General features: G+C 42.9%; 1 protein-coding gene across 3 annotated transcripts in view; it reads right to left on the bottom strand.

The window, feature by feature from the left end:
- SHANK2 (SH3 and multiple ankyrin repeat domains 2) overlaps window positions 1–13,543 on the bottom strand; it is a 717,042-nt gene that overhangs the window by 572,453 nt on the left and 131,046 nt on the right. The gene's annotated exons all lie outside the window — the stretch shown is intronic.

The following is a 13,543-nucleotide window of genomic DNA, read 5'->3' as shown; positions in this document are numbered from 1 at the left end:
TTGGTTTTGTGGCCAACCCAACTCAAACTTCGGAAAACAATAAACCTGATAAATCTACAGTCAACTGCACCACAATGCATGTTTTCAGTATGTTTTATCTAGAATGTGAGTAGGGGTATCAGGGAACTTTATCTGACAATGTGAGCCTGCTTGGCTTCAGAATGCCACATCATCAAAGACCTGCTTGGGTGCTTGCATTTGGTGCCAGAACTCACAGGCACTATGGTGAAAGTCTTCCTCGGGACAAGAGCATAGCATATGTGAGAGCATAGCCCTCACATACAGAAGTGGGTGGAAACATTTCTAGTTGGCTTTGGGCTAGGTAACCATCCTGTATACTTACACTGTTTTAAGAGGTTAGATTCACCTGAAAATTTCCATCACTTGAAGCTTGAGATCCATCAGATAACCATAAGCCTAGGACTCCACCAACAAGGTAAAAATAGGGGAACTGAGCACACTATCTGAACAATTCAACCTCAAGATCCTCCAGATGAAAAGGGGAATCTTCCCTAAATCACCCATATATGTTATCCAACTCTCTCTTTCAACTGTGTTAATAGAGAATTGGTCTATCGTCATTGACACAGTATCAATTTTGGGTTTTACAGCTTTGTCCCAGACCTGGCTCAAGGCAAACCTACTGATAAAACAATAGGATTAGCCTCAATTTCAGCTACTGACCTTTGCTTTATTACTAGCCTGATCTAATAGCATTGAAGTCTCCTTTTTGAATCAAATAAGATGCTGAAACACAACAAGATGTAATCAGACTGAAACATCCAGGACAAAATGGGCCCAGAGAACTCACTGAATACTAGAAAACACCTCATTTATTTTCTTTAAATAGAAAAATTAAAGTGAATGATAGGAACTGAAATAGAGTCTATTGTAATAAAAATGCTGCCACATTAAATAGGTCTTAAATCCCAAATTTAGAACTTATAAAAGACCTCTCCCTCTCTTTTCTTTTGCCAAATCATGGCTGATTAATTCCATAATCTTGGAGGAAAGACATCCTTCTCCAGAAAGAAACTGTTTCTATGCCAAACTAACATGGAAAAAGAAGTCACCACTAGATGGTAATAAAGATGATATTTCAGTTTTGGTTAGCAGATAGCAAAGGAAAGCAACACAGCACTATACTAATAATAATGATGGTGTTTGTTAAGTGCTTACTATGTACCAGGCACTGTACTTAGTGCTGGGATACAAGCAAATTGAGTTGGATACAGTCCCTGTCCCACATGGGGCTCACCATCTCAATCCCCATTTTACAGGTGAGGTAACAGAAGCACAGAGAAGTGAAGCGACTTGCCCAAGGTCACACAGCAGACAAGTGGCAGAGCCGGAATTAGAACCCATGACCTTCTACCAAGTCTATGCTCTATCCACTCTGCTATGCTGCTTCTTCCTGAAACTTTCCTGAAACTACTTCAGTATAGCAGTTAATATAATTTCCTGAAACTATATCAGCATAGCAGTTTACTGCATTCATTTCTGGTCATCATTTAGAAGGCTAAAATGGGCACAAAAGGCTCAGGAAGAGCAAATTCATTCATTCAACTGTATTTATTGAGTGCTTACTGAGTGCTGAGCACTGTACTATGTGCTTGGGAAAGTAAACTAAATAAACAGACATATTCCCTGTCTAGAGGGACAAGCCTACAGTCTAGAGGAATATATGATAAAATGAAAAACTAATGAAGTGAGGGAACATTACTGAAGTTTACAAAATCATGAAGGGTGCTAATGGGCAAAATACAGAATTGTTATTCACTAAATTTCACAACATTGCGATGAAGGGAGCTATACATTGAAGCTTGAAGATTCAAAACAAATAAAAGGATCTTTTTTTTTTGACTCAGAATGGAAAGTATACATCTTGGCTATTGTAGGAGATTGGAAATCCCAAGGGATTCCAGAACTTGGATAGGTTTGTGACTGAGTAGTCAGCTAACAGAGCAAAATATCATGGCCATTTTTATATCCATTACCATCAGGGTGGAGGCCATAGAGAGTTACTGTCACTGTGTTTCTCCAAGCTTCCTTTGGTGCCACTGTCAGAAATAAAAGGCTGGGCTGATGGAATAGATCATTCATTCATTCATTCAATAGTATTTATTGAGCGCTTACTATGTGCAGAGCACTGTACTAAGCGCTTGGTATATACAAATTGGTAACAGATAGAGACAGTCCCTGCCCTTTGACGGGCATACAGTCTAATCGGGGGAGACAGACAGACAAGAACAATGGCAATAAATAAAATCAAGGGGAAGAACATCTCATTAAAACAGTAGCAAATAAATAGAATCAGGGTGATGTACATCTCATTAACAAAATAAATAGGGTAATGAAGAAATATACAGTTGAGTGGATGGGTACAGTGCTGAGGGGATGGGACGGGAGTGGGGAGGAGCAGAGGGAAAGGGGGGAAAAGAGGGTTTAGCTGTGGAAAGATGAAGGGGGGGCAGAGGGAGCAGAGGGAAAAGGGGAGCTCAGTCTGGGAAGGCCTCCTGGAGGTGAGCTTTAAGTAGGGTTTTGAAGAGGGGAAGAGAATTAGTTTGGTGGAGGTGAGGAGGGAGGGCGTTCCAGGACCGTGGGAGGATGTGGCCCAGGGGACGATGGTGGGGTAGGCGAGAATGGGGGACGGTGAGGAGGTGGGCGACAGAGAAGCGGAGCATGCGGGGTGGGCAGTAGAAAGAGAGAAGGGAGGAGAGGTAGGAAGAGGCAAGGTGATGGAGAGCCTTGAAGCCTAGAGTGAGAAGTTTTTGTTTTGTGTGGAGGTTGATAGGCAACCACTGGAGGTTTTTAAGAAGGGGAGGGACATGCCCAGAGAGTTTCTGCAGGAAGATGAGCCGGGCAGCGGAGTGAAGAATAGACTGGAGCGGGGAGAGAGATGAGGAAGGGAGATCAGAGAGAAGGCTGACACAGTAATCTAGCAGGGATATTACTAGGGCCTGTAGCAGTAAGGTAGCCATTTGGGTGGAGAGGAAAGGGCAGATCTTGACGATATTATAAAGGTGAACTGGCAGGTTTTGGTGACGGATTGGATGTGTGGGGTGAACGAGAGAGCCAAGTCAAAGATGACACCGAGGTTGCGGGCCTGAGAGACGGGAAGGATGATCGTACCATCCATGGTGATAGGGAAGTCAAGGAGAGGACCGGGCTTGGGAGGGAAGATGAGGAGCTCAGTTTTGGTCATGTTGAGTTTTAAGTGGCAGGCAGACACCCAGCTAGAGATGTCCTGGAGGCAGGAGGAGATGCGAGCCTGAAGGGAGGGGGAAAGGACAGGGGCAGAGATGTAGATCTGTGTGTCATCTGCATAGAGATGATAATTGAAGCTGTGAGAGCAAATGAGTTCACCAAGGGAGTGAGTGTAGATGGAGAACAGAAGAGGGACAAGAACTGACCCTTGAGGAACTCCTACAGATAGAGGATGGGAGGGGGAGGAGGAGCCTGCAAAGGAGAACGAGAATGACCGGCCAGAAAGGTAAGAGGAGAACCAGGAGAGGAAGGAGTCGGTGAAGCCAAGGTGAGATAAGATGTGGAGGAGAAGGGGATGATCGACAGTGTCAAAGGCAGCTGAGAGGTCAAGGAAGATTAGAATAGAGTAGGAGCCATTGGATTTGGCAAGAAGGACGTCATGGGTGACCTTAGAGAAAGCAGTCTCGGTAGAGTGGAGGGGACGGAAGCCAGATTGGAGGGGGTCCAGGAGAGAATGGGAGTTAAGGAATTCTAAACAGCGAATGTAGATGACTCGTTCTATGATCTTGGAAAGGAAGGGTAGTAGGGAGATGGGGAGATAACTGGAAGGGGAAGTGGGGTCGAGAGAGGGCTTTTTTAGGATGGGGGAGACATGGGCATGTATGAAGGCAGAGGGGAAGAAGCCATTGGAGAGTGAGCAGTTAAAGATAGAAGTTAAGGAGGGGAGGAGGGCAGGGGCGATGGTTTTTATAGGGTGAGTGGGAATGGGGTCCGAGGCACAGGTGGAGGGGGTGGCACTTGCGAGGAGGGAGGAGATCTCCTCTGAGGATACTGCAGGGAAGGATGGGAAAATAGGGGAGAGGGTTGGGGTGGGGAGGCAAGAGGGGGAGGGGTGACTTTGGGTAGCTCAGACCTGATTGTGTTAATTTTTGTGATGAAGTAGGTGGCCAGATCATTGGGGATGAGGGATCGGGGGGGAGGAACAATGGGCCTAAGGAGAGAGTTAAAGGTCCGGAACAATTGGCGGGGGTGACGGGCATGGGTGTCGATGAGGGAGGAAGAAGTTTCGCCTGGCGGAGGAGAGTGCAGAGTTAAGGCAGGAAAGGATAAATTTGAAATGTATGAGGTCGGCTTGGTGCCTGGACTTTCGCCAGCAGCACTCGGCAGCTCGAGCATAGGAGCGTAGGAGGCGGACAGAGGCAGTGACCCAGGGCTGTGGGTTAGTGAAGTGAGTGCGGCGAAGGGAAAGTGGGGCGAGAAAGTTGAGATGAGTAGAGAGGGTGGAGTTGAGAGCAGATATCTGATCATCGAGAGTGGGAAGAGAGGACAGGGGGGCAAGGTGGGGAGAGATGCTTTTGGAAAGATGGATGGGATCAAGAGAGCGGAGGTCTCTGTGGGGGAGTAGCAAAGATCATCACAGTCTTTCTGTTTTTCTTTTCTTTTTAGGTTCTTATGATCTACAAACAAAATTTTATCTTCCAAATTGAACTACTCTGAGTGACACAAAGTCCTAAATTCCACAATCGTCAAGAACTTACCAATGTACCTCTGCTGAAAAGGAGAGTCTATCAATCACCTGTCAACTGAAAATAGGTTCGAATAATGGTGTTAAGCACTTAAAGTAATTTGAAAATTCACATGTAACCACAGTCTAGATTTGTATTTTCAGATAGTACTATTCTGGTTCTCATTGATTCCTTACTGTTTTTTGAGTTTTAAAAGTGAGAAGCAGTGTTGCCTGTGCATAGAACATGGCTCTGGGAGTCAGAAGGACCTGGGTTCTAAGCCTGGCTCAACCACTTGTCTGCTGTGTGACCCTGGGCAAGTCACTTTACTTCTCTGTATCTCAGTTATCTCATCTGTAAAATGGAGATTAAGACTGTGAGCTCCACTCGGGACATGGACTGTGTCCAACCTGATTACTTTGTACCTACCCCAGTGCCTGGTAGATAATAAGTGCTTAACAAATACCACAAAAAAATTTCCTTAAAATGAATTGCAGTCATTACCCTTGACAAATTAGGAGAAATACTGAAAATTCTTATGGTCTTAACAATGAATATGTGACCTTGGTCAAGTCACTTAACTGTCCCTCAGTTCCCTCATTTGCATAATAGTGATTCAATACCAGTTCTCCCTCCTACTTGACAATGACAATGAGCCCCACGTGGGACCTGATTATCTTGTATCTATCCCAGCAGTTGGTATGGTTCTTGGTACATAGTAAGCACCTAACAAAGAAGCACTCTATTAAGCATTAGAGAAAACTACTATACAATAGAATTGACAGACATGTTCCCTGTCCCAAACAATCTTACTCAACATTCATAAGCACACTTCCCCTTCCTTTACTGTTGCTCTTTAAAAGCAGATGTTAGAAATAACTTATTTCTGATGGAAAAACACCCTTCTCTTGCTTCTTGACAACTTCCACAAACTCATCAAATAAAATAGCCTTGCACAAGTCACCTGATCCTTAACCCTGAGTCTCCACAGCTTTTTTAAGCACACCTCTTTTTGGTAAAAGTCAATTTAAATATCCTTCTGCAAAGGAGGAAAATATATATATTCATGCATTCACTCTATTGTATTTATTGAGAGCTTACTGTGTTCAGAGCAAGTGTACTAAGCGCTTGGAAAGTACAATTCAGCAACAGAGACAATCCCTACCCAACAACAGGTTCACAGTCTAAAGGGGGGAGACAGACAACAAAACAACTAGATAGGCATCAATAGCATCAATATAAATAGAATTATCGATATATACACACTATTAATAAAATACATGGAATAATAAATATATACACAAATACACAAGTGTTATGGGGCAGGGAGGTGGGTAGAGCAGAGAGAGGGAGTCAAGGCGATGGGGAGGGGAGGAGGAGCAGAAGAAAAGGGGGCTCAGTCTGGGAAGACCTCCTGGAGAAGGTGATCTTTCAGTAGGGCTTTGAAGGGGGGAAGTGTGCTAGTTTGGCAGATGTGAAGAGGGAGGGCATTTCAGGCCACAGGTAGGACGTGGGCCAAGGGTCTATAGCGGAACAAGTAAGAACGAGGCACAGTGAGAAGGTTAGCACCAGAGGAGCAGAGTGTGTGGGCTGAGCTGAAGAAGGAGAAAAGGGAGGTGAGGTAGGAGTGGGCAAAGTGATAGATAGCTCTGAAGACTAATCAAATTTTCCTTTTAGTTGGGAAGGTAAAATAGCTACACCATCCTGGGAAAGACACATAAGGGACAGATGCTTGCCTCCATCTTTCTTGTAGGTATAAGGATGTGTGGCATGTTCCCGTGTCTTTTCTCCATGTGAACATAGATGGATTTCCCAACACCTGCAAAAGTCCCAGCCAGTGGAAATGAGGGTGAGTGGAACTACTGCCTTGGGTCTTGTGGCAAACGGCTCCGTGGCTCAGACCGTGCAGAAGAAATTTGACTCTGGAGGCCAGCAACCTTCTCAGACACTGCAGACTCCTGGTTATGCTTCCCATTGATCCCTAACATTCATTCATTCAACCATATTTATTGAGCACTTACTGTACTGCCAGAGTACAATTTGGCAGAAGTGGGGATGCTAAAGAGGCCAGGGAGGCTGGAGATAGAAGCCCGAGCCCAAGCTAGTTCCAGAGGGAAGCCTCTGAGCAGAACGGAGAAGCAGCGTGGTTCAGTGGAAAGAGCACGGGCTTTGGAGTCAGAGGTCATGAGTTCGAATCCCAGCTCTGCCACTTGTCAGCTGTGTGACCGTGGGCAAGTCACTTAACTTCTCTGTGCCTCAGTTACCTCATCTGTAAAATGGGGATTAAGACTGTGAGCCCACGTGGGACATCCTGATTCCCGTGTCTACCCTAGCGCTTAGAACAGTGCTCGGCACATAGTAAGCACTTAACAAATACCAACATTATTATTATTATTATTAACATCTAGGCCATGCACTGGGAGGATCAGCACAGCCTAGTGGAACGAGCACTGGCTTGGGAGGGGGTAGTCAAAGGACCTAGGTTCTAATCTCGGCTCCACAACTTGTCTACTGTGTGACCTTGGCCAAGTCACTTAATTTCTCTGTCCCTCAGTTCCTTCATTTGTGAAACAGTGATTCAATATTAGTTCTCCCTCCTGCTTAGACAATGAGCCCCATGTGGGACCTGATCATCTTGCATCTACCCCAGCACTTAGTATGGTTCTTGGCACATAGTAAGTACCCAACAAAGGGGTAGACCAGCAGCTAGATGGATAGAGCCATAACAACGAAAACAGATCTGTTAACAAGGTTACAGATTATGGCAGAAGACAGGACGCTCTAGAAAAAATAGGTCCACAGAATCACTATGAATCAAAAACAACTGGACAGCACTTGATAACAAAAATAATAAATTCCACAATTGTCATTATTACTCATTCTCTGATGCTTTCCCTCCCAAATTCCATGCCAGACGTATCCTCTCCAAACCTTGGAAATATAGCTAGACCAAGGCAGTGTTGGTCTGTGGCATGGGGCAGTCTGTGAGGTGACAGGATCCCCAAACTGGAAGCTCTGCCATTCCAGGAGTCAGAAGTCTGAGGACTTTCCATCGTTCTCCCAACTCTGGACTGAGCGGTATGCTCCACTTCATCCTGAAGCCTGCTGTAGCAAAAGTATTGCCATTCTATATGCATAATCCAGTAAAATAAAAGGAGCAGAAATCAGATCTGTTGTTCTCATAACCAGATCAGGGCAGTGCTCCCCTTAATTGAAGTACCTCCACTGCATTAACCAAGTCTTGCTACTTTTCAGCACTCTGACAAGGAACTATAAATTTATGAATGCACTCCTTAGAGTTATACAATCTGCCACTGCACTAATTTTTATGGTTCCTTTTCTAGAAGATTTACATGTAAACAGGTGTATTGTTATGTCAAGATGTTTATTTAAATGTCAGAAACACTCACTGAACAGAACGAGAAGTAGGATCTGAAAACTCAACTGAGATCTTAGTAATGTCTATGAATGGAAAGCATCTGGATTTCCAGGAAAAGGGCCCGAGTTGGCCACACCTTTTCTGTTGCAAGAAAGGCTCCATTACCCTCATAGCACAACTGATAGATCCCAAGCTGAGAAAAATGGCTTCTTTCCCTATTCTCAGTCATTTCACACCTCTCTTCAATGAGAGCAGCAGATGGTAATGTTATGCTCTGCCATCCTTCACACTTCAGTGGAGACTGTTGAAATCACTATTAACCGGACAAGCTTACGTATTAATTTGTGATCCAGATGTTAAATGGTCTTAACAACCAAAACTTTAAAAGAAATGAAGCAATTTGTATAAAAATGATCCATTTTCAATCCAATTCTTCATTTAATTCTCAAATTACCTTATAAGAATTCCTTTTCAATCATGACACTTTCCAAGCCCATCAACCTAATATTTCTTTTCTCCTGTCATTTAGTAAAACTGGCTTTTTCACTGGCAGTAGAGGGATTCAAATCCCAATCTGACTACTCATTTCTTAACCTGGAGCCTACATTAGAGTGCTGCATGGGCCAAAATTCCAGAGACCGGCCTGGTCCAAGATAAATCCCATAAGTAAAGTCTCACTTGCCTATACCCAGGTGTGTGAGGAAGCAATCACTCAGGTAAGCTGACTCTTACATGCAGTTTTCCAGGTGTCCTGCTGGGATTTATCATCACATGAAGCATACTTTGGGTTCTATATTAACCAGGGGTCCATTACCTTTCAGCACTAGTCACTTGTAAGGCCCTGGGCAAGTCTGACAAAGGAGGGAGGGGGAGAGATCTCAAGTCTGGAAAAGACAAGGGCTCAATCAATCAATTGTATTTATTGACCATTTGTCTCTCAATCAATTGTATTTACTGAGCCCTTGTGTGCAGAGCACTGTACTAAAGTGCTTGGTAGCGTACAATAGAACAATATAAAAGACACATTCCCAATCCACAAGCTTACAGTGTAGAAGGGGAGACAGACATTAATATAAACAAAGTATGGATAGGAGCATAGGTCCTGAGGGGCTGGGAGCGGTGATGAATACAGGGAGCAAGTCAGGGAGATGCAGGAGGGACTGGAAGAAAAGGAAAAGAGGGTTTAGTGGGGGAAGGTCTCTTGAAGGAGATGTGTCTTCAATAAAGCTGTGAAGTGGAGGAGAGTAACTGTCTGTCTCATATGAATAATAGCCAGTTTCTCAAGAAAATAAGAGGCCAGGTCATTAGGGTCAAGAGATGGAGGAAGTGGGAGGAGGGAGTTAAACATCTGGAACAGCTGGCAAGGGGAAAGGGCATGGGTGTCAATAAGGATGGAAAAATAATTTTGCTAGGCAGAGTTAAAGCAAGTAAGGATAAACTTGAAGCAGATGAGGTTGGCAACTGATATCTAGATTCCCGCCAGCAGTGCTCTGCGGCTCGTGCACAAGAGTGAAGGAAGCCGACCGGAGGTGATCCAGGGCTGTACGTTAGTGATATGAGGAGATAGAAGAGTGAGTGAATTGAGTTCCATAGAGAGGGTGTTGTTGAAGCATCATTTTGGTCATTAAGGGAAGGTAATTTGGGTACGGAGGCCAAACAGCACAGAAATAATTACAACAATACTATGTACACAGCACTGTATAATGCACTTGGGAGAGTACAACACAATATAATAATAATAATAACGTTGGTATTTGTTAAGCGCTTACTATGCACCGAGCACTGTTCTAAACACTGGGATAGACACAAGGGAATCAGGTTGTCCCACGTGGGGCTCACAGTCTTAATCCCCATTTTACAGATGAGGTCACTGAGGCACAGAGAAGTTAAGTGACTTGCCCAAAGTCACACAGCTGACAAGTGGGAAAGCCGGGATTCGAACCCATGATCTCTGACTCCAAAGCCCGTGCTCTTTCTACTGAGCCACGGCCCTCCCCCCGTGACATATGACAGACACATTCCCTGCCCACAATGAGCTTATAGTCTAGAGGGGAAGACAGACATTAATATAAATAAATAATAAATCATTGCTTCATGGACAAGGATTCTGGCTTTCTTCTAGAGGAAAAGCCAGAACTTTCCTTTAATGTATTCAATTAATTATCCTATGCTCAACACCTTTACAATTAATGAAATAAAGCCCAGAAGATATACCCGGCCTGAGAAAATGATTACTTTTCACTGTTCTTTCCACTCCTACATCCACAAAGAATACTCATAAACTGGACCAGAGTCTCATTAAATATGTATTCATGTAAATTTTGTGCATTCTCTTCTTTTTACTTGTGCTTGAAGTAAGTACCCCACGTTCAGGAAAACTGGCATTGGAATCAATGGTATTTAGCCCTTACTATGTGCAGAGCACTCTTCTAAGCACTTGGGAGAGTACAATCCAACAAAATTAGCAATGCACTCCTATATGCATTGTCAGAAGAACTTTACCTAATTCCCTAATAGTGTTGTATCCAAAGCAAATAGTGAAAACACACTTTGTGGGAGAACTAATTGTATCTTTAAGTTCCTACAGTGAGGGACTCTGTGCTGTTTATCCATTTTCACCTACACCTGCACCTGAATCTCAGTGGCCTCATCTGTTGAAACAAAAGATGAGGATTATATCATGGACATGTAGACATTTAAAGATATAGAATGCATATAAATGTTGCGTATACAAGCACAAACACACTGTTTTTTATTTCTATTTCTTGTTCAAGAACATACCAGTAGAGGTCACCAGACCTCTTTAACACTTAAAACTGATTTCATCTGGCTGCCCTGTACGGAAACCTTTGTGGCCAATTCAGTTGGAAATAAAGTCAATCTTACACATGCAGAAGTTTTAGAAAACCTTTAGTTTGCTGAAATTATACAGGTTATCTAGATACTGATTTTTTCCAAGGCGTTCTCTGCCACACGATTGACATTTAGCAAATACACACCAAAATAACTGATGAAAACCAGCAAGATGGATTTTTAAATCCCAATTTACGGAAAGTAAATATACATTAATAATTTAATAGTTTTTTCAGAGGTACATTAAATAATGGAAAATACACGGGAAGCAACATGGGTTAGTGAAAAAGAGCATGGGACTGAGAATCAGATCACCTGCGTTCTAATCCTGGTTTTGTCATTTGCCTGATGTGTGAACTTGGCAAGTCACTTAGCTTCTCTATGCTTCAGTTTCCTCATCTGTAAAACGGGAATTAAGTAGCTGTTCCCTTCCTACTTAGACTATAAGGCTAATACAGGACAGGGGTTGTGTTTGATCTGCACATTCCCAGTGCTTAGAGAGTGCTTGGCACATAGTATTTAACAAATATCACAATTTTAATTATTACTTGTGTTAGAACTAAATCTGCCAATTCAGTTACAGTAAAATTTTCCATTTTCTAATCATTAAGTTATGGTTGGTTCATATAACACTATTTTTGGAAATGCATATACAATTCACATATTTGATACAGACAATATAATCAGTGCAAAACATTTCTAAATCTGACTCCAAAGCCTTAGTCACATGGATGTAACTCATTTTTCAACAAAGCAAAAATAAATCCTTCATTTTAAATGTGACACTATCCAAATAAATGTCTTGATGACAAGAAGGCTATAATAACCTGGGAACCCTTGAATTTGAGTGCATATGCCCTTTGGAGCCTATATCCAGATGCTTTGGTCTATTTTTCCATTACTACTAAGCAAGCTAAAAGTTAATCACCTGGTTTCAAACTAGATCTTTTGGCCCAGTAGTTACCAGACAACCTTTCAGAACAAGCACTTTCCTTGTATTAGGAATTATGCCTGGAGTGAAGGAAATTTTTGTGAAATCAGGAAAGCACAGGCACCCACATTTCTGTAGAGAAGAGGCTAAGGATTCCAATAGTAGTAGAAATATATGCTGTTGTTCTGTAGTCTTCTTTCCAGGATGCCTAGATTTTATGCAATATTTGTGAAAACATTGGCATCTGGGAGCACAGGGCTTTGACCTCTCACTTAAAATGTTAAGGAAGATCCTAACTCAGGAGAACAGGAGTACTTACAGAGACCTTTAAAGAAGGGAATGCCTAAACAAACAAATCCTACAGGATGCTATGGAAACGATATATGAAACTGGCCTCAGAACTAGGCTGTATCATAGATCCAGCTATTCTCAAAACAATATTCCTGGAGGTGACCTGAATAAGAGAACTACTCATTCAGTGACCAGAGCTAATTGTGCATCGAAGAAACTGTTAGTCTCTAACACTGATTCAACATGGTTGATAAACCACTGTCAAGTTGAGCACAGAGCAACTTATAAATAGTAATAAAAATGGAATGCAACTAAATGCATTCATTCTTAAAGCCAACTTTACTTGATTTGTACCTCATTTTCATCTCTCATCGTTGACATCCTGCTCACATCTTTCCTACTGCTGGTAACTCCCTCCCCTTCCATATATGGCAGACCACTAATAATAATAATAATGTTGGTATTTGTTAAGCGCTATGTGCTGAGCACTGTTCTAAGTGCTGGGGTAGACACAGGGGAATCAGGATGTCCCACGTGGGGCTCACAGTCTTAATCCCCATTTTAGAGATGAGTTAACTGAGGCACAGAGAAGTGAAGTGACTTGCCCACAGTCACACAGCTGACAAGAGGCAGAGCCGGGATTCAAACTCATGACCTCTGACTCCAAAGCCCGTGCTCTTTCCACTGAGCCACGCTGCTTCACTACTCCCCTCTTCTTCAAAGCCCTTCTAAAAATCACATCTCTAGGAGGCCTTTCCTGGTTCCTGATAATAATAATTATGGTATTTGTTAAGCGCTTACTATGTGCCAAGTCTAAGCACTGGGATGGATACAAGGATATCAGATTGCCCCACGTGGGACTCAGTCTTAATTCCCATTTTGCAGATAAGGTAACTAAAGGCACAGAGAAGTTAAGTGACTTGCCCTAAATCACACAGCTGACAAGTGGTGGAGTTGGGATTAGGACCCATGACCTCTGACTCCCAAGTCCGTGCTCTTTCCACTAAGCCATGCTGCTTCTCATAATTAATCACCTACCCTCTCTACTGCCTAATGTCACTTCATCATTTCCACAACACCAGTGCACCTAATTCCTCACCCCCAAAATCTTTGGATACTCACCCTAGTCTACCCCCTCTACTCCTTGAATGTATCTTTGAACTGTCATTTTTCCATACCTGAAATTTATATTAGTGTCCATCTCTCCCTGTTAAATTGAAAGGTCCTTGAGGGCAGTGATCATATCTACTAAATCTACTGTACTCTCCCAAGCATTTAATACAGAGCTCTGCACAGAATAGGCACTCAATAAATATGACTGATTGAAATGATTTATACTTGGGGAGACGGTGAGACATTAAGTATACTTTACGGAGA

Source organism: Ornithorhynchus anatinus, chromosome 3 (genome assembly GCF_004115215.2).
Source record: "Ornithorhynchus anatinus isolate Pmale09 chromosome 3, mOrnAna1.pri.v4, whole genome shotgun sequence".
Taxonomy (NCBI): domain Eukaryota; kingdom Metazoa; phylum Chordata; class Mammalia; order Monotremata; family Ornithorhynchidae; genus Ornithorhynchus; species Ornithorhynchus anatinus.
This window is presented reverse-complemented; position numbering and strand designations above follow the sequence as displayed.